We start from the raw sequence: 23,008 nt of genomic DNA on the forward strand, positions 1-23,008 counted from the left end.
CTAGAAGTGGTTTAACTATTAACCCGGAAACTAGTAAGTCCTCAGAAGTTCCTTTGTCTCATTCTATCTTACAAGTACCCGTTGATATAGATGAGCATGTTGAGAAAGAACAAGAAAAAGATGATCCACCGGAGATCATATCGAAGAAAAGTGAAGAACCACCAGTAAAGGTGCACAAGGCACCTATTCCATACCCGAAGGCATTAAAGAAAGACAAACTAGCGAGCCAATATCATAAATTTGCAGATATGATCAAGCAAATTAGCATTAACATGCCACTCGCGGAAGTTCTTAGGGGTATGCCAAATTATGGAAGGTTTATCAAGGATCTCATAGTCGATAAAGGTAAATATGAAGAAGTTTCAACCACATTCCTCAATGAGGAATGCTCAGCAATTTTGCAAAAGAAAAAGATGCCACCGAAACTTGGAGATCCTGGTAGTTTCATTATTCCGTGTCTGATGGGAGATTCAGTAATGTACGATGCTTTAGCTAACTTAGGCGCAAGTATTAATCTTATGCCACACTCCTTGCACTTAAAACTAAACCTAGGTAATCTAAAACCAACAAGGATGTGTATACGCCTAGCCGATAGAACTTTTAACTATCCTATTGGTATTGCCGAAAACCTACCAATTCAAGTTAATCACTTAATCTTTCCTGCCGATTTCGTTGTCCTTGAAATGGAAGAAGATAGTAAAGTTCCCCTAATTCTAGGGCGACCTTTTCTAAATACCGCCGACGCGATTGTGCATGTTAAAGATAAAAAACTTAGTCTAGGTGTAGGGGAAGATAGAGTTACCTTAAACATAGATAAAGCTATGAAACAACCTATCTCCTCCGATGACGAATGTTATAAAGTAGACATCATTGATTGTTGTGTCGAAAAAGAATTGCAAGAATTACTAAATGTAGACACCTCGAACTTCACCCCAATGAGTGAAAGTGATGAATTTGATGTAGAACTTGAACTTGACGAATTGTTGAAAGTAGTCATCGATGAAAATTGCTGTGAGGAAGAAATTCCTAAGGAAGATGAATCATTTGAAGAAATTATCGATGGTAATAGGTTCCGGATAAAATCTTCCTTGGAAGAACCACCAACCTTGGAACTTAAAGAACTTCCGGAACATTTGGAGTATGCTTATCTCCAAGGTACGTCACAATTACATGTTATAATTTCATCAAAACTCTCCGATAACGAAAAGAGTAGGTTAATGTCCGTTCTAAAAACTCACAAGAAAGCAATTGCTTGGAAAACAACCGATATTCCAGGGATTAACCCCGCTTATTGTACTCATAAGATTCTAATGGAAGAAGATTTTAAACCCGTGGTACAAAGACAACGAAGGTTAAACCCTAACATGAAAGAAGTTGTCAAAAACGATGTTATCAAGTTACTTGATGCCGGGTTAATATAACCTATATCCAATAGCCCATGGGTTAGTCCCGTTCAAGTAGTACCCAAGAAAGGGGGTACAACTGTCGTCCTTAATGATAAGAATGAACTCGTTCCTACAAGAACAGTCATTGGCTGGAGAGTCTGTATAGACTACCGTCGTTTAAATGACGCCACAAGGAAAGATCATTTCCCACTTCCTTATATTGATCAAATGCTAGAACGTTTAGCGGGAAAAGAGTACTATTGTTTCCTTGATGGATTCTCCGGTTATTTTCAAATTCCCATTGATCCAAAAGACCAAGACAAGACAACTTTTACTTGTCCATTTGGTACCTTCGCATACTGACGAATGCCGTTCGGATTATGCAACGCGCCAGGCACCTTTCAAAAGTGTATGATGGCAATCTTTCATGACATGATAGAAGGAAGTACGGAAGTCTTTATGGACGATTTCTCTGTTTTTGGAGACTCCTTTGATTCATGCCTTTATAACCTCGAGCGAATGTTAATTCGTTGTGAGGAATCAAATCTTGTTTTAAATTGGGAAAAATGCCACTTCATGGTGAAGGAAGGCATTGTTTTAGGACACAAGATTTCTCGAGATGGAATGGAAGTAGACAAAGCTAAGATCGATGTAATCTCAAAGCTTCCTCCTCCAACTAACGTTAAAGGAATTCGTAGTTTCTTAGGTCATGCGGGATTCTATCGATGATTCATAAATGATTTTTCCAAAATCGCTCGACCCATGACTAAACTTCTTGAGAAAGACAGTACATTCGACTTCAATGACGAATGCTTACAAGCTTTCTCCATTCTAAAAGATAAACTTACGAATGCATCTATCATAGTATCTCCCGATTGGTCCAAACCATTTGAACTAATGTGTGATGCTAGTGATTTCTCACTAGGAGCTGTTTTAGGACAACGCCAAGATAAAAAATTTCAACCAATATATTATGCAAGCAAAATACTAACACGAGCACAATTTAACTATACGACTACAGAAAAAGAACTCCTTGCAATTGTTTTTGCTTTTGATAAATTTAGATCATATCTTGTGTTATCCAAATCGATTGTTTTTACCGATCATTCAGTTCTAAAGTACTTGTTCAAGAAACAAGATTCAAAACCTAGATTGATATGTTGGATTCTTCTCTTACAAGAATTTGATATAGAAATCAAGGATAAATAGGGTGCTGAAAATCTCGCTGCTGATCACTTGTCTCGTCTTGAGAATCCAGACCTAGAAAAACTAGATGAGTCAGTTATTCATGACACTTTTCTCGATGAGTTTCTAATGAGAATAGAAACCGAATTTAAAGTTCCATGGTTTGCAGATTTTGCAAATTATCTCGCTGCAGGAGTATTAATTAAAAACCAAACGTACCAGCAAAAGAAGAAATTCTTTGCTGATTTAAAATTTTACTTCTGGGAAGACCCTAATCTTTTTCGAATAGGAGCGGATCAAGTTATCCGCTGATGCGTATATGGTAAAGAAGCTCAACAAATATTGGAGCACTGTCATCAAGGCCCAGCTGGTGGTCATTTCGAACCAAGCTATACAGCTAAGAAGGTCTTTGACTCAGGTTTTTATTGGCCAACCATTTTCAAAGAAGCACACCACATGGTTAAAACATGTGATGCATGTCAAAGATTCGGTAACATCTCAAAAAGGGATGAAATGCCATAAAAAGGCATTCTTGTATGTGAAGTATTTGACATTTGGGGTATTGACTTCATTGGTCCATTTCCCGCATCGAATAAATGCAAATACATCCTTGTGGCAGTTGACTACGTTTCTAAATGGGCCGAAGCAAAAGCTTTACCCACAAATGATGCCCGTGTTGTTGTGAACTTCCTAAAAAACCTATTTTCACGTTTTGGAATTCCAAAAGCATTAATCAGTGATCGTGGAACTCATTTTACAAATCAATTACTCGAGAAAGTACTTAAAAAGTACGGAGTTAATCATCGTTTCTCAACTTCTTACCACCCTCAAATGAGTGGCCAAGTTGAAAACACAAATCGAGGTCTTAAACGAATTTTAGAAAGAATGGTTAAAAATAATCCTAAAATTTGGCATTGAAAGTTAGATGATGCGCTTTGGGCATTTAGAACTGCATTCAAAACGCCCATTGGTACTACACCTTTCTGATTAATTTATGGTAAGCCGTGTCATCTACCTGTCGAAGTTGAACACAAGGCATATTGGGCTCTAAGAGAATGTAACACCGACCTTGTGGAAGCCGGAGAAAACTGATTCTTACAACTTAATGAATTAGAAGAATTAAGACTACAAGCTTATGAAAACTCTAAAACATACAAAGAGAAAACTAAGAGATGGCACGATGCACGATTAAAAAAAAGGAAAGAATTCGAACAAGGGGATAAAGTATTAGTTTTTCAATCACGTTTTAAGTTTTCACCTGGGAAACTTAGATCCCGGTGGACTAGGCCATATATAATAAAACAGGTTTTTCCATCTGGATATGTAGAGTTATATAGCAAAGACGGTGGAACTTTCAAGGTGAACGGTCATCGACTCAAGTTATACTTTGACGGAATCAACACTACGGAAAGAGATGAAATCACATTTTACCCTAAGGACAAGTAAATTAGGGGTAATTTTAAGGTTTTCAACTCCATTCTCGATCTTTAGTTTTATCTTTAAGAGTGGGGTTTGTTCGGTCTTTCCCTAGCAGACACTAAAGAACTAGTCTTCTCCCTCCATTCTACCTTTTTATTTTTTCTTTTCAAGATGCGCAATCAATATGCCTACAACCACTTCCTTTTAATGTGCGATAATATTTTACCGAGAGATGTGGTATTAGATATAAAGAGAAGATGCGATCAGGCGAGAAAAGAAATAAGACAAGAACTTAATGAGAAAAATTATGCAAAAGGCAAATCAAAATCAGCTAAGAAGTGTCGAGCGCGTCATTTGGGCAAATGTGTAAAATGTAGAAAACCGACTCATTAAGGAAATTGCCCAAAGAACCAAACGGACTCCAATTACGAGTACGTAACCTTGTGCCGAGAAGGGCCTTTTAAATGTTCAAAGGAAAACCTCTTAAACCAACGAGGTTACACCTACGAAGCCATGGGGGCGAAATGGCACGACTTTACTATGAGGCGAGTCAACGCGGTTTCACAATCTAATTCTTTTTCTCGCCAATTGTGTGTTTGTGCATTTTTGTGTGTTTATGTTTTGGTGTGTTTTAGTTTGTTTTAGTTTGATGTGTGTTTTATTAAAAAAGGTCTACCATTTAAAATTGATAAACCTTGAGTTTAACCTGTTTTCTTTGAAAACGATAATGTTAAGTGTAACAACTAAATTGTCGTTCTTCAAATTGCACGAAATTTGTTGTTGGATTCATAAGATATCTTTTAAATAGTAAACCACAAAAACAAAAGAAAATTATTTCTACTAAAAATATACTTTTTTATCAATAACCGTAAAAATATATAACTTGTAAACTTTATCGTGGGTCATGATAGGTGTAACAACCGAGATTATCTCTACCTAGTTGATAGGAAACAAAGTTTTAAGTTTAAAAATTAGTTGGTTTGAAAGTGTGTGTGTGTGTATATATATATATATATATATATATATATATATATATATATATATATATATATATATATATATATATATATATATATATATATATATATATATATATATATATATAAATAGAGTGTATTTTAAATTCATTTAATTTTTATTTTTCATGTACTTGTTTTAAAATTTTAAAATATTAATTTTCTTTTAATTTTAAAAATTTAAAAAGAAAAATAGATTGTTTTATTTTTTCTCTAAGTTGTTTTCGAAAAATATTAAAACTTTACCTTTTAAAGAATTAAATTTTATAAATTGAATTTGAAAATTTATAAACGGATAAAGACTAGGAATATCAACCGAAATTTCCGTTACAACAAATATAAATTTTATAAAAGATATTTTAAAATTTTGATTACTTATAGGTTGAAAAAAAAGCGTGTGTTTTTTTTGTTTATTTATATATATAAAAAAACTTTAAGTGTGGGGTAACAATTTTTGTACTATTGAAGTACAACTCCATCTTGTGTATGATTAACATTATTGTTGACAGGTAATTATGATGATGATGCATTAGACATAATGAAGCACCAGATTTATATTGTGATAAAGGGATTGGATATATTCATACGATAAGCATTTTACTGTGACGACCCGGGAATTTCCGACAAAATTTAAACTTAATCTTTATATTATTCCGACACGTTAAGCAAAGTCTGTTAAACTGAGTCTCAAAAATTTTTGAACTGTTTTCTTACATTCATTAAACTTCGACTGTTCTCGACGATTCACGAACAATTACTTGTAGATAGATACGTATATATTTAAATATATAAAAATAATAAATTGAGATATATTATATTAGAATTAACTATGTAAAATATAACGATATATAATAATTATTATTTAAAACATATCTATATAAATAAATAAGGTATATTGAATATATAAATATAATTTTGAATTTATTTAGTAAACGATAGAAGTACTCGTTTATCATTCGATGGATATTAAACAAGTAAAATTCATACTTATATGATTTTTTTAAAACGGTGATCCAAAAATAGGTTATATAAATTTTAGTCTTAATAACAAAATATATTTAAAATCTATTTGATTAATTTTAAAATTATGTATATTTTAGTTAGAATTGAGCTCGAATAGCCGGTCAGATTTATATGGTTGATATTAACAAATAAAATGCGAGTTTGTGAGTGTATTAAAATAAATATTAGAAGAACCTTTTGATCGCATGACTGAAATAAATAAATGAAATTAATGTAAGAATTTGGGATTTTTTTTTTAGACTTTTATCCGCCGCCGATTAACAACGGGTGTACGAAATAATATTCTATTAAAACTATCGTCATAAGATTTTAGAACAACTAGCTGCTTATGGTCACTTTTAAAATTTCTGTTTGATGTCAATTCTTTCTTTTAATTGATTATATGTGCAAAAGTAATTAAGAGGTATAACATGTACATGTGTCATTATTGTTTGATCTAATCGTGTGTCTCACTGTCAACTACGGATCAGATCACTACCTAGGTTCCACCGGCTATTTTTGTATTGTGTCTACCCGTGGAGCTCTCAATCTTACGGAGTAATTCTCGATCATAAATTATTAAGAAACATAATTTTGGTATACATAAAGGAGCAATTTTTACTATGTCCTTTTCTGTTTACTATACTTCTTTTGACAAACACACAGATCATGGAGATATAACTTTTTGGTTGTTTCTCTGTAATTATTCAATCAAGCACTATATGCACAACCAACTCTATGTTTCGTTTCATTCATGTACATTGATTCATATAGATTAATAGATAAAAACAATTCATCACACCATACCCACTTCACCACATTTTCTTTCCTTCTCTCCCTCCCTACTCTTCGTGACACATCACCTTTCAATATCACAAAACTACCTTCATTAATTACTTTAAACTTATCGAGCATGAACCACTATTTTTATTTGATGCATGTATGTTTTTCTATCTCTATTCAGTCCGATAACCACCACCCCTTTCGACTAATGTAAACAGCTTCAAACCACCAATCATTTGTGGCAATTAACTGCTACTTCTACTCGCCTTTTTCTACTACTATTCCAATTCATCGAAACCACCATCACATGCTTGCAACCGAATGGCCAAGAACCACCATAACCCACAACAGCCGTCAAAATAGCAGCTATTACTACAGGTTTTTCTTTCCTCTCCTATTTCAGTGTACACTGTGACTACTACAACTATTGTTTAGTTTATGTTTCGGTTTCAATCACCAAGAAAGACCACCAAGATCACCCCCGTAAACCTCACCATAAACCACCACTTAAAACTCACGAACACCTTAAGAGTTACGGATGTTGTTATGTATTCCTATTACTAATTCTTGATCAAACATAAACCAAAACATCACCATCTAAAACCCATGACCATCCTACCATCAAACCTATTTAGAGTTTTTCTGTTAGACCGAACCCAAACCACCTGTGGTGATCTTGTTACTACTCGGTTCTTCTATTTCTACTTTGGAGATGAACCAAACCAAATACCATCACCAAAACAGGCTGCTATCCTCCTGCTACTCTTTTTACTGTTTCAGTCCAACAAAATCACCATAAGTAAAAATAATTACATTATCTTTGTTTTGATCACCAATATCAACCATGAACCGTAATCATGAAACCACTGAGTTATTCCTTTTTCTTCTTCGACAAATAAAAGAACCAGGCGACTGCTAAGCTGTTTATTTATTTTTCCTGTCACTGTTTACGGGTTCAAACCGACACCATCACAAAGAGCCACCCTCACCTGCGATAATGCTACTGCTATTATTCTGTTTATTTTCGCTGTTTACAAACCCAGAAACGTCAAAACCAATTTAAAAAAAATGATGAACAATAATTTGATGATGATGATGATGATACTGCTACTCGATTTCTGTCTCTGCTTTTGTTTCTATTTTACAGCGAAGATGAATAATAAAGATGGTGATTAATAATAATTGAAGAAGAAGATAAATAATGATAAGGATTTAGGTCGATGATGATTGAATAAATAATTGAGTTTAATCAAGAGGGCGTATATTTTTTTTATTTATTCCAGACGAATCCCCCACTTGATCCTTGTTCAGCTTAAATTAAAAACATGTGTTGGGCTTGTGTAAATGAGGCTTGGAATAATTGTTATGTTGGGCCCAAGTAGGATGGGCCAAATTAATGGGGATGATGAAGAGAATGGCTGTAGAAATCAGACAAAGTAAAATTAGTTTACAAATAATATAAGAAAAACAAGGGACGGAAGGATGGTTAGGCGTGTTATGTGTTTAAGAAGAGGTCTCAGGTTCGAGCCCGGTCCAGGCCTTTTTTTTTTAGACAAGCTTTCAAAAGGGTATACACATTTATATTTTTCAATTTCATTATTATTATTATTATTATCATTATGAAAATAATACAAATTATTATTATTTTCGTAAATATTATTATTAGTATCTTTTTATAAATAATAGAATTGTTAATATTAACATAGGTATTATTATTTATATTATCATGAGTAATATTATTATGTAATTACAAAAATCATTATCATAACATTATTAATAGTAAAATCAATATTATTATTATTAATATCATTATTATTATCATTAATAAGAATTATTAACATTACTACCTTTATTAGGTATTATAATTATTTTTACCATATTTAATATAATTTTAGTATTGTTATAATTACTATTTTTAACAAAGAAATGATACAAATATATATATAAAGATACTTAATATATATGACATAACAAAAATTAATATTTTTATATACAAAATGAATATATAAAATATATACATATTAATAAATAAATATGATATAATTAATAAATTTACATATATATGTTCAATTACAAATACATGGTTTAATAAATATATATATAAATGATATAGGTTCGTGAATCTGAGGCCAACCCTGCATTGTTCAGTTGTTAAATATCGTTATATGTATTTTTACTACAAAATACATTATGGTGAGATTCATTTGCCTTTTTACCCTTTATATTTTTGGGCTGAGAATACATGCGCAATTTTTATAAATGTTTTACGAAATAGACACAAGTAATCGAAACTACATTATATGGTTGAATGATCAAAATCGGTAATGCCCCTTTTAGTCTGGTAATCTAAGAATTAGAGAACAGACACCCTAATTGATGCGAATCCTAAAGATAGATCTATTGGGCCTAACGAACCCCATCCAAAGTACCGGATGCTTTAGTACTTCGATATTGTTTTTATCATGTCCGAAGGATTTCCTGGAATGATAGGGGATATTCTTATATGCATCTTGTTAATGTCGGTTACCAGGTGTTCACCATATGAATGATATTTTTGTCTCTATGCATGGGACGTATATTTATGAGAAATGGAAATGAAATTCTTGTGGTCTATTAAAATGATGGAAATGATTATTTATGTTAAACTAATAAACTCACCAACCTTTTGGTTGACACTTGAAAGCATGTTTATTCTCAGGTACGAAAGAAATCTTCCGATGTGCATTTGCTCATATTAGAGATATTACTTGGAGTCATTCATGACATATTTCAAAAGACGTTGCATTCGAGTCGTCGAGTTCATCAAGATTATTATTAAGTCAATTATAGTTGGATATATTCTGAAATGGTATGCATGCCATAAATTTTCGTTGTAAAGAAAGTTTGTCTTTTAAAATTGAATGCAATGTTTGAAAAATGTATCATATAGAGGTCAAGTACCTCGCGATGTAAATAACTATTGTGAAACATTTGTAATCGATATGGACTTCGTCAGGATGGATTAGGACGGGTCTTGACAGTTGGTATCAGAGTGGTGGTCTTAGCGAACCAGGTCTTGCATTAGTATGTCTAACTGATAGTCGTTAGGATGCATTAGTGAGTCTGGACTTCGACCGTGTCTGCATGTCAAAAGTTTTGCTTATCATTTCGTGTCGAAAATTACCTGCTTATCATTCTTAAAGAATCATATGCTTATCAATCTTAGTCTAGACACATCATACTGTAATTATTGCATGAATAGTGTACAGACAAAATTCATATCTTAGCGTATCTGCTACTTCATATCTTAGCGTATCTGTTATTGTTACCTTTGCCTGACATATTCCGTAGATTCCACCGTAACTTATGGGATTTTTAGTATTATATATGCATATGTAAATTATGTATTGCAGGGTACTAATCTACATCCTATAATCTATTTCTTATCGAAAATCCTTCATCTGATCGTACGAGATGAATCCCTCAACCAGTTCGAGTCCCTCAGATTTCGATAGCTATTCCGATAGTTATTCCGATAGCTATTCCTTCATGGATATTCACCTAAGCTCCGAAAGCAGTGTCACCAGAACGAATCAACCAATTGGCCATCCCCAATTCATCTGATGGGTTCGTAGTCGACTTAACCGATGGAGACGAGAAGAAGGCGATTCTTTCCACCCACCAACCTGCACTCTTGACGATGAACCTGAAGCACTTACTGACGAACCCATTCAAAACACCATTTTCACACTTATTTTTTGAATATCTCACCAAGATTATATTCTTTCTAAAATTCTAAACCTTATTCATTCGCTCGTTCCTACCGACAATCATCCCAGAGTAATAAGTCAACGAGCTTCGCGCCCGAGTTGTAGCCTTGGAAAATATGGTGCAAAATGTACCAGCTTCAGCAACATCACCGGCACCAACAGTACCATCAGTAACAGCACCAGTACCATCAACAATCCATGCCTTAACATTTTATTCTGTACCTCGAGTATAATCATCGTTCTACGTATCGTTCTACATCAATTATCTCCGTTCTTCATGGCGATTATGTAATCTTTAATGTTATAGAGATTATGTATTCTAGTTTTGACGGTAAACCAAATAAGATTAATATCATATTAACTCATTAAATCTATATTACATCTGAACAAAATATATATGTAAGTATATTTTCATAAAGATTATAATTAAAAATTCTTTCGTACATACTGTTAATGGTGAAAATATTTTAACGGGTAGGTAATACCCGAGGAATATTTAGATTTCACATTAATAGGTTACACTGTACATTCTTCAAATCTGATTCAACAGTCACTTACTATCCTACTTACACCCACCGATATACGTATCCGTTCACCAAAGAATAACTATTTTCATTCAAATTCAATTTCATATTTGGATTTTGACCTATCAGAATCCAACAAGTGGCATAATGAAGAAAACATTTGATAAAATAAAATTTGTTAGAAACAAACGAATTAACTATGAGAAATTTTGTTAAGAATCCACGCTAACTGTTCCTAGCTAATTGTTCCTAGCTAACTGATTACATTTTATTTATCGCAATTTAATTATCGCAATTTACATTCTCGCAAATTTTATTTATCGTCATTTAATTTTTGTTATTTACTTTACACACTTTATTTATCGTCATTTAATTTCTGTTATTTACTTTATGCATTTTATTTATCGTCATTTAATTTTTGTTATTTATTTTTACGCACTTTAAATATCGGGACACGTATACAAGGTTTTGACATATCATATCGACGCATCTATATATATTATTTGGAATCACCATAGACACTCTATATGCAGTAATGATCGAGTTCTCTATACAGGGTTGAGGTTGATTCTATAATAATATATATACTTTGAGTTGTGATCGAATCTGAGACGTATACGGGTCACGACACGTATTAATTAATTCGAATATTATATATTAAACTATATATGAATTATTGGACTGTCAACTGTGGACTATCGATTGTGGACTAATAACATTGGACAATTAAAATGAATTAAAATATTGACTATAACATATGAAACTAAACAATTCTTCAAGTTTGCCACTTGATTTCATCTTAAACTTCATTTGTATCTTGACGATTACAATCTGCATTCCAACCTTTCATGATTCTTAAAAACACCTCAATCGAGAGGATGAATCAACCGCACTTCAGCTACGGAAGGAAAGATTGATGCATTTAGTTATGCATATGAAAAACTCTCAAAAACTGAGTAAACGTTTAACAAGTATCTGTGCTAGCTCCTTTGGTATTGTTATTACCGAAAATAACTTTACAATCCCTTTTCAAAGTAGCCAATTTTATCACAGCTTCAACAAATCAACTTCGACTTTCATTCGGATTAGCCTTATTATAATCTTGATTATATAAGTTACCTTTCGTCATCGTTAACTAGGAATCGTTTATATTTCACGACCTTAGCAGTAAATTTACCAGCAATTTCATTGATCTCTGACCTTCCGAAGAATCATTATGTTCATTGAAACCTTATCATATACTCATCCGTATCTTGTAACGAAAATTTCCATACCAATTACCAGGGATTAGCAATCAATATTTTGAAATCTCGCAGCATGTCTACATCAACAGTTATATGTATACATATAACAATTATCTCCTAGAATTACGATCTTCAATTCTAAAATTTTGAAAAGCACACAGCCTACAACTCAATACATTGAATTTTAAAAAAAAGCTGAATGAAGCAGCAGAAACTGTAGGCAACTGTAAACGACTTTAATCATGGAAAGTTTGATGATAAAGAATGGAGTATTGGAAGCACTCAATAGAAAATTTAGTACCAAAAGGCGGATTATGTGAAACTATGAAAGAAGCCGTGGACATATCACAAAGAATAAGTTTGACTTCAAAAATCTAAATGATTCAATGTCTGCTGAAGTCTTTAGCAAATATCTTGCTCCTGACTCTAAACCCTTGCGGACAATAATCTCCATCATCCTCTGATCTTAGATATTCAAAGATATTATCGAATCTTTTAATATAAATATCCTCCATATTTCTGAAGATATTTTCATAACTATTCTTATCTGAAATCATTAATCTCTTAGTGCTATCAGTGTTACATCATATAGAAACTGTTAGCTTCTATATTTTATGAACTTTCGAGCTTAAAATATGAATGTTATTGAAGTAATGTTGGGAACTGATGCATGTGTTAGTATAATATAATGACACTTGATCAACGTGATTATATTACAGTAAGTCATTCTGAGTTTCTAATGGAATGTGATGATTCACAGATCTACCATCATCATGTGCCATGTTACATGACTCTTGTATTCTATTTAACCTCAAAAATATCAAGAAAATATTTTCTTGATGATTTGGTCTTTTCCCAATATTCTGGTAATTTGACAAATCAAATCGTGCTACTATCTTTCCTTTCTATCTTCCATATTATGAAAATTCAAAACTTCATACTTATAAATTCTGGACCATTACTCGTTTTACTAGAGGTCGAGAGGAGATTAAAAAGACAAAGAGCTCCAAGAGATAAGAGAAAATATAAAGCCCAATAACAACACGGAGGTTACAAATTATGGATATTAATATGTATAGCAATATAAAGACACGGTATAATTAAGAATAGTATCATCCAAAAGTAATAGTGAAAGTAAACAGATTTTTCTGGTGGAAGATTGAAAGGAAGAATGACAGAAATGATAATTAGGAAAATATCAATGATTAGAATTAGATTAAGCATTTTCATAATCTTTTGAATTTGGGGATTGTATAGAAATGGTGAGAATAAGGGAACGGAGGAGCTTAATTTATAATGGAAATATCAGACAGAGTAATCAAAGTGGATCACCGTATTTAATTTTAGAAATCTTAATTTTCCTTACTCGCTGAAAAATCAAATCCTTTAGATTTCGAAGATTTTCTCTAAATTCCTTGAGTTCCGGAATTCAACCAAAACAACGTCAAAAGATAAGATGCACCTAATTTTTCTAAATTCAACCATGACTAGTGAAGAGTTATGATGAAACATGTCTATCTCATTTCACTATTTAGTAATAGCTTCATTCGTACTCTTCGAGTAACCGAATTGTCTTATTCGTATTACTCATTAATGATAAAACTCTATTTATCAACTCATATTAGTCATGAAAACATTTTTATTGTTAGCCATGACGACCACACTCAAATTTTGGGACGAAATTTCTTTAACGGGTAGGTACTATGATACCCGGGAATTTCCGACCAAATTTAAACTTAATCTTTATATTATTTTGACACGTTAAGCAAAGTCTGTTAAACTGAGTCTCAAAAATTTTTGAACTGTTTTGTTACATTCATTAAACTTCGACTGTTCTCGACGATTCACGAACAATTACTTATAGATAGATACGTATATATTTAAATATATAAAAATAATAAATTGAGATATATTATATTAGAATTAACTATGTAAAATATAACAATATATAATAATTATTATTTAAAACATATCTATATAAATAAATAAGGTATATTGAATATATAAATATAATTTTGAATTTATTTAGTAAAAGATAGAAGTACTCGTTTACCATTCGATGGATATTAAACAAGTAAAATTCATACTTATATGATTTTTTTAAAACGGTGATCCGAAAATAGGTTATATAAATTTTAGCCTTAATAACAAAATCTATTTAAAATCTATTTGATTGATTTTAAAATTATTTATATTTTAGTTAGAATTGAGCTCGAATAGCCGGTCAGATTTATATGGTTGATATTAACAAATAAAATGCGAGTTTGTGAGTGTATTAAAATAAATATTAGAAGAACCTTTTGATCACATGACTGAAATAAATAAATGAAATTAATGTAAGAATTTGGGATTTTTTTTTAGACTTTTATCCGCCGCCGATTAACAACGGGTGTACGAAATAATATCCTATTAAAACTATCGTCATAAGAGTTTAGAACAACTAGCTGCTTATGGTCACTTTTAAAATTTCTGTTTGATGTCAATTCTTTCTTTTAATTGATTATATGTGCAAAAGTAATTAAGAGGTATAACATGTACATGTGTCATTATTGTTTGATCTAATCGTGTGTCTCACTGTCAACTACGGATCAGATCACTACCTAGGGTCCACCGGCTATTTTTGTATTGTGTCTACCCGTGGAGCTCTTAATCTTACGGAGTAATTCTCAATCATAAATTATTAAGAAACATAATTTTGGTATACATAAAGGAGCAAATTTTACTATGTCCTTTTCTGTTTACTATACTTCTTTTGACAAACACACAGATCATGGAGATATATCTTTTTGGTTGTTTCTCTGTAATTATTCAATCAAGCACTATATGCACAACCAACTCTATGTTTCGTTTCATTCATGTACATTGATTCATATAGATTAATAGATAAAAACAATTCATCACACCAAACCCACTTCACCACATTTTCTTTCCTTCTCTCCCTCCCTACTCTTCGTGACACATCACCTTTCAATATCACAAAACCACCTTCATTAATTACTTTAAACTTATCGAGCATGAACCACCATTTTTGTTTGATGCATGTATGTTTTTCTATCTCTATTCAGTCCGATAACCACCACCCCTTTCGACTAATGTAAACAGCTTCAAACCACCAATCATTTGTGTCAATTAACTGCTACTTCTACTCGCCTTTTGCTACTACTATTCCAATTCATCGAAACCACCATCACATGCTTGCAACCGAATGTCCAAGAACCACCATAACCCACAACAGCCGTCAAAATAGCAGCTATTGCTACAGGTTTTTCTTTCCTCTCCAGTTTCAGTGTACGCTGCTACTACTACAACTATTGTTTAGTTTATGTTTCAGTTTCAATCACCAAGAAAGACCACCAAGATCACCCCCGTAAACCTCACCATAAACCACCACTTAAAACTCACGAACACCTTAAGAGTTACGGATGTTGTTATGTATTCCTATTAATAATTCTTGATCAAACATAAACCAAAACATCACCATCTAAAACCCATGACCATCCTACCATCAAACCTATTTAGACTTTTTCTGTTAGACCGAACCCAAACCACCTGTGGTGATCTTGTTACTACTCGGTTCTTCTGTTTCTACTTTAGAGATGAACCAAACCAAATACCATCACCAAAACAGGCACTATCCTCCTGCTACTCTTTTTACTGTTTCAATCCAACAAAATCACCACAAGTCGAAATAATTACATTATCTTTGTTTTGATCACCAATATCAACCATGAACCGTAATCATGAACCCACTGAGTTATTCCTTTTTCTTCTTCGATAAATAAAAGAACCAGGCGACTGCTAAGCTATTTATTTATTTTTCCTGTCACTGTTTACGGGTTCAAACTGACACCATCACAAATAGCCACCCTCACCTGCGATAATGCTACTGCTATTATTCTGTTTATTTTCGCTGTTTACAAATGTGATGACCCGGAAATTTTCGATCAAATTTAAACTTTAATCTTTATATGATTCCGACACGATAAGCAAAGTCTGTAATATTGAGTCTCGAAAGTTTTGAAATCTATATTCATGTAATTGATTACCCTTTGACCAACCTCGACGATTCACGAACAGTTGTTTGTAAATAAATATGTAAATATATATATATTTTTAAATATAAGAAAATATATAATATTTTGAATCAATAAAATGCACCTTAATCAATTTGAAATTAAAATGTTAAATTAAGGAACAGAGTAATTAGATTATTATTAAAAGGAGTATATATATATAACATATAAATGTTATATTATAATATGATACATGATTAATAAATTCTGATATTAAAGATATTAAATGTAATTACAAGTTTAAAGATATAGTATCATAATATTATTTTTAATATTATTAATACTAATATCAATATTAGTATTAATTATATTATTATTATTATTGTTATAATTGTAATTAATAAATTCTAATAATTTTAGGGTTATCAAAATAAAGACCCTTATTATAAATGTTAAAGATTGAAAATGCAAATTAATTATAAATTAAATAAATTATTAGTTATTATTATCCTTAACAATTAAAATTCTTATTATTATGTCTTATTGTTATTATTACTCATATTATTAATATTATTATTAACATTATTATTAATATTTGTAATAGAATTATAATTATTAATTATTAATATTATTTATAAAAAATTATATATAAATGAATTTAGAATTTACAATCTGTTTTAAGTATCTATCATGCTTTTTGGTTTCTTGTCTTGTTATATTTGTACAACTTAAAATGGAATCAGATACAGCAAAGAAATCCGTTAACCATCTGTTTCAACTTTTTCTTTAATTTTGTTTGATTCCTTTCATTCAATTTATTTGTCTGATTGAAGAAATTATTGTACTTCTTGTCTGTTAAAGCTATTCAATTTGATACCAACTCCATCATTTACTCATACAATCACTTTATATTCTATTTCTCTGTAATTAGTTTCCTGTCTAAATCAGGACGATATCAATTGCAATACATAATAAACGATCACTCTAGGATAGATAGAATTCACTCAGTTTCTCCACCCTCAATCACAACAACCCTACTATCTCTCTCTTCCCTTCCTTGATCGTGAAAGTGACAAATCACCATTGTTGATACGTTATCCTTGCTATGTTTAAACCGAAACCATCTTTGTTTCCTGCGTAATCATCGAACAACAACAAACCTCCACTGTCTTTCCACGATCACCACCACTTATCTCTCTCTCTCTAGAATCACGAAGGAACCATCACCTCACCACCATTATAAACCAAGCACCACCATCTTAAACACCCTAAAACCACCTCAATCGTCACCATCAACAACAAGCATCATCATTTCCATTTTTCTGTTTCTTCTTATTCGAACGGTTCCATCACTTCATTCGGACAGAACCCACAAATCATGTACAACCACTACAAACTATCATGAACATGCCCACAAACACTAGTCTCTTTTCCTTGTCTCTCTTATATTTTGATCAAAGAACTACCCTCACCACCACCTTTATATATAATTATTCTTTTCCTTTCGTAACATCACCACCTCACCACCACCATTAATCATGATAGAACACCATTGATATTATTACTCGATCATTTCTACTACAACTATAGGTACGACATATATCTTTTGTTCTTTGCCCAACACCAAGCGCACCTTTATGTATAGAAAGCATTTACAAACCGAAACATATCTTTGAATGATAAATGAATACTTGCTAAAGAATAAAGAGGATTAAGTAAAGAATGTAAATAGATGAGGATACCATTTGTTCAGCTATCTATTCCTTTCTTTTTCTTTTGGATTCAACGAATTAGTAAGTCCCTTTTTATCATTGATAGAGTTAGTGGCAGACAAAGTCAATACTCCTTGAATTATTTAAACGATATGAGTAATATATTAGGAGTGGTTAGAGGAGTGATGAATCGTGACTAGGACAGAAAAGAAAAGGCACCGAAATCTTCTTATCAATTAGTATTAGTTGGGCCGTGATATTTAAATAGGTTGTGATCCGGTTTTCTGTTAAGTGGGATGCTGCTTTACCGAAAAGTCTATTGTTGTTTGAAGCCCATTTCACACTCAATTCAAGAATTGTTTCAAAATAGCAATAGCCTTTGTTACTTGTCGAACCTCTGCTGTTGCAGCTATATTTTTCTATTTCCTACTCCTGGTCGAACGAAATGAATGAGGATAGTTTAGATGATTGTTGATAAGGGTTACGATATGATGATGAGATGATAATGGTGATGCTAGATATAATGTTATGAATTCATAAAATAATGATTGTGATAAGTGGAATGTATGGTTTTGATGATGATCGTGTATGAGAAGAATATAAATGATGATGATGATACATACACGATGACGATGGATACGAAGATGATTATGATCTATGATTATGGATTATGATTTGTGATTATGGATTATGATTTATAATTATGGATTGATGATTCATGATTATAAACTATGATTAATGATTATGGAATATGATTAAAAACACCTGCTTTATTTAATTTAAGAGAATGAGAAGAGGATATCAGATAAGGGGTTAAGATATTTAGTTTAGGTGTTATCACAGAAAAACAGAATCAGTTGAGTGGTTATGGTGTGGTGTTGATGACCTAGAGGTCACGAGTTCAAAACCAGGGAGAGGTGGTTTTCTTTTATTTTTGAAGATAAACCCTCCTTATGAAAAGAAGAAACAGTTAACGGTTTATATATATATAGATTAGGAATAAAATTAGAAATGAAACATTGGAGCAGTGGGTAGGGATGTGGCTATTGAAGGAGAGGTTGTGGGTTCGAGCCCGGGCATGGGCAGTTATTTTTTTTTTTCCTTTTTGGAGCTTGTTTCGTTAAGGTAGCACTTTTAGTATTTTTTGTTATTATTATTATCATTATCATATTTATTATTATTATTATTATTATCATTATTATTAATTAAAAAAATTGTCATTTTATTAAGATTAATATTATTAGAAAAATTATTATTATTATTATTATTATCAATAGTTTTATATATTATTATCATCATTTTTATTAACACTACTATTATTTATTATTATTATTAGTGTCCTTACTTTTATAAAAATATTACAACTTTCTATTATAAATATTATGTTAGCAAATAAAGTAATAGTTATATAAAAACATATCTTAATATAATCCTATATATATAAAGATATTAATCTTAATACATTATATAATATAAATAAGCTTAGTCGATTAAATGTGATATGTGTTAATATATACGAATATTATAGGTTCGTGAATCCGAGGTCAACCCTACACTTGTTAAATGACGTTATATGAATTTTTTCTACAAAATACAGTATGGTGAGTTTCATTTGATCCCTCTTTACTCATTACATTTTTGGGCTGAGAATACATGCAAATGCTTTATTAACTGTTTTACAATATTTATATGCGTGAGTTTCATTTTATCCCTCTTTACTCATTACATTTTTGGGCTGAGAATACATGCAAATGCTTTATTAACTGTTTTACAATATTTATATGCGTGAGTTTCATTATTCCCTTTTATATACATTTTTGGGCTGAGAATACATGCAAAATGCTTTATCAATTGTTTTACAATATTTATATGCGTGAGTTTCATTTGCTCCCTTTTTAAATGCTTTTGCAATATATATTTTTGGGACTGAGAATACATGCGCTATTTTTATAACTGTTTTACGAAATAGACACAAGTACGTGAAACTACATTCTATGGTTGAATTATCAAAATCGAATATGCCCCTTTTTATTAAGTCTGGTAATCTAAGAATTAGGGAACAGACACCCTAATTGGCGCGAACTCTAAAGATAGATCTATCGGGCCCAACAAGCCCCATCCAAAGTACCGGATGCTTTAGTACTTCGAAATTTATATCATGTCCGAAGGAGGATCCTGGAATGATGGGGATATTCTTATATGTATATTGTGAATGTCGGTTACCAGGTGTTCAATCCATATGAATGATTTTATCTCTATGTATGGGATGTGTATTGAAATATGAAAATCTTGTGGTCTATTAAAATGATGGAAATGATTATTTATGTTAAACTAATGAACTCACCAACCTTTTGGTTAACACTTGAAAGCATGTTTATTCTCAGGTATGATAGAAATCTTCCGCTGTGCATTTGCTCATTTTAGGGATATTACTTGGAGTCATTCATGACATATTTCAAAAGACGTTGCATTCGAGTTGTTGAGTTCATCAAGAATATTATTAAGTCAATTATAGTTAGATTTATTATGAAATGGTATGCATGCCTGTCAACATTCGTTGTAATGAAAGTTTGTCATTTAAAAACGAATGCAATGTTTGTAAAATGTATCATATAGAGGTCAAGTACCTCGCGATGTAATCAACTGTTATGAATCATTTATAATCGATATGGACTTCGTCCGGATAGATTAGGACGGGTCCTTTCAGTTGGTATTAGAGCAGAGGTCTTAGCGAACCAGGTCTGCATTAGTGTGTCTAACTGATAAGTTGTTAGGATGCATCAGTGAGTCTGGACTTCGACCGTGTCTGCATGTCAAAAGTTTTGCTTATTATTTCTAGTCGGAAATCATCTGCTTATCATCCTTAGGAAATTACATGCTCATTATTCTTAGTCTAGACACGTTTTACTGCATTGACTGCATGAATAGTGTATAGACAAAATTCATATCTTAGCGTATCTGCTACTTCATATCTTAGCGTATCTGTTACTGTAACTTTGCCTGACAGCTTCCGTAGATTCCTCCGTAACTTATGGGATTCTAGTATTATATATGCATATGTAAATTATGTATTGCAGGGTACTAATCTACATCCTATAATCTATTTCTTATCGAAAATCCTTCATCTGATCGTACGAGATGAATCCTGTAACCAGTTCGAGTCCCTCAGATTCTGATAGCTATTCCGATAGTTATTCCTACAGCTATTCCGACATAGATGTTCACCTAAGCTTCGAAAACAGCGTCACCAGCATGAATCAACCAATCAGCCATTATCAATTCATCTGATGGGTTCGTAGTCGACTTAATCAATGGAAACGCGCAGAAGGCAATCCCTTCCACCAACCGAATTCACCTCTTGACAATAAACCTGAAGCGTTTACCGGCGAACCTGTTCGAGACACCATTTTCAGTCTCATTTCCAGGGTAACTCGACAAGATTATATTCTATCCACAATTCTGAACCTTATTCATCCGCTCGTTCCGACCGACAATCATCCTGGAGTAATAAGTCAACGAACTTCGCGCACGAATAATCAATTCGGAGAATATGGTGCAAAATGTACCAGCTTCAACAACATCACCGACACCAACAGTACCATCAACAATCCATGCTTCAATATCATCATCTGTACTTTGAGTATGATCTTCGTTCTACGTATCATTCTACCTCAATTATCTTCGTTCGACATGGTGAATATGTAATCTCTAAAGTTTTGGAGATTATTTATTCTAGTTCCAACCGAAAAGCAAATGAGTTTAATATTATATTAACTCATTAAATACATGAATACATCTGAAGAAAATATATATGTATATATGTTTTCATAAAGATTGTAATTAAAAATTCTCTTGTACAAACTGTTAATGGTGAAAATATTTTAACGGGTAGGTAATACCCGAGGAATATTTAAATATCACATAAATAAGTTACATTGTACGTTTTTCGAATCTGTTTCAACAGTCATTTACTATCCTACTTACATCCACAGATATACATATCCGTTCACTACAGAATAACCATTTCCATTCAAATTTCATATTTAGATTTTGACCTATCAGAATCCGACAAGTGGCATAATGAAGAAAACATTGGACAAAATAAAAAATTTTAGAAACAAACAAATTAACTATGAGAAATTTTGTTAAGAATCCACGCTAACAAAATCTTAGCTAACTGTTCCTAGCTAATTGTTAATTCCGTATTACATTTTATTTATCGCAATTTATTTATCGCAATTTAATTATCGCAATTTATTTAATCGTAATTTATATTCTCGTAATTTTATTTATCGTCATTTAATTTCTGTTATTTATTTTACGCACTTTAAATATCGGGACACGTATACAAAGTTTTGACATATCATATCGACGCATCTATATATATTATTTAGAATCACCATACACACTCTATATGCAGTAATGCTCGAGTTCTCTATACAGGGTTGAGGTTGATTCTATAATAATATATGTACTTTGAGTTTTGATCGAGTCTGAAACGTATACGGGTCATGATACGTATTAATTAATTCGAATATTATATATTAAATTATATATGAATTATTGGACTGTCAACTGTGGACTATCGACTGTAGACTAATAACATTGGACAATTAAAATGATTTAAAATATTGATTATAATATATGAAACTAAACAATTCTTCAAGTTTGCCACTTGATTTCATCTTAAACCTCATTTGTATCTTGACGATTTCAATCTGCGTTCAAACATTTCATAATTCTTGAAAACACTTCAATCGATAGGATGAATCAACCGCACTTCATTAACGGAAGGAAAGATTTATGCATATAATATTGCACCTGAGAAGCTCTCGGCAACTAAATAAAAGTTTAACACGTAGCCGCGCCAGATCATTTGGCATTTATTAGCAAAAATAATTTTGCGATCCCTTTTCAAAGTAGCCAATTTTGTCACAGCTCCAGCAAGACAACTTTGACTTTTCATTCGAAGTAGC

This window comes from Rutidosis leptorrhynchoides, chromosome 4, assembly GCF_046630445.1.
Source record: "Rutidosis leptorrhynchoides isolate AG116_Rl617_1_P2 chromosome 4, CSIRO_AGI_Rlap_v1, whole genome shotgun sequence".
NCBI lineage: Eukaryota > Viridiplantae > Streptophyta > Magnoliopsida > Asterales > Asteraceae > Rutidosis > Rutidosis leptorrhynchoides.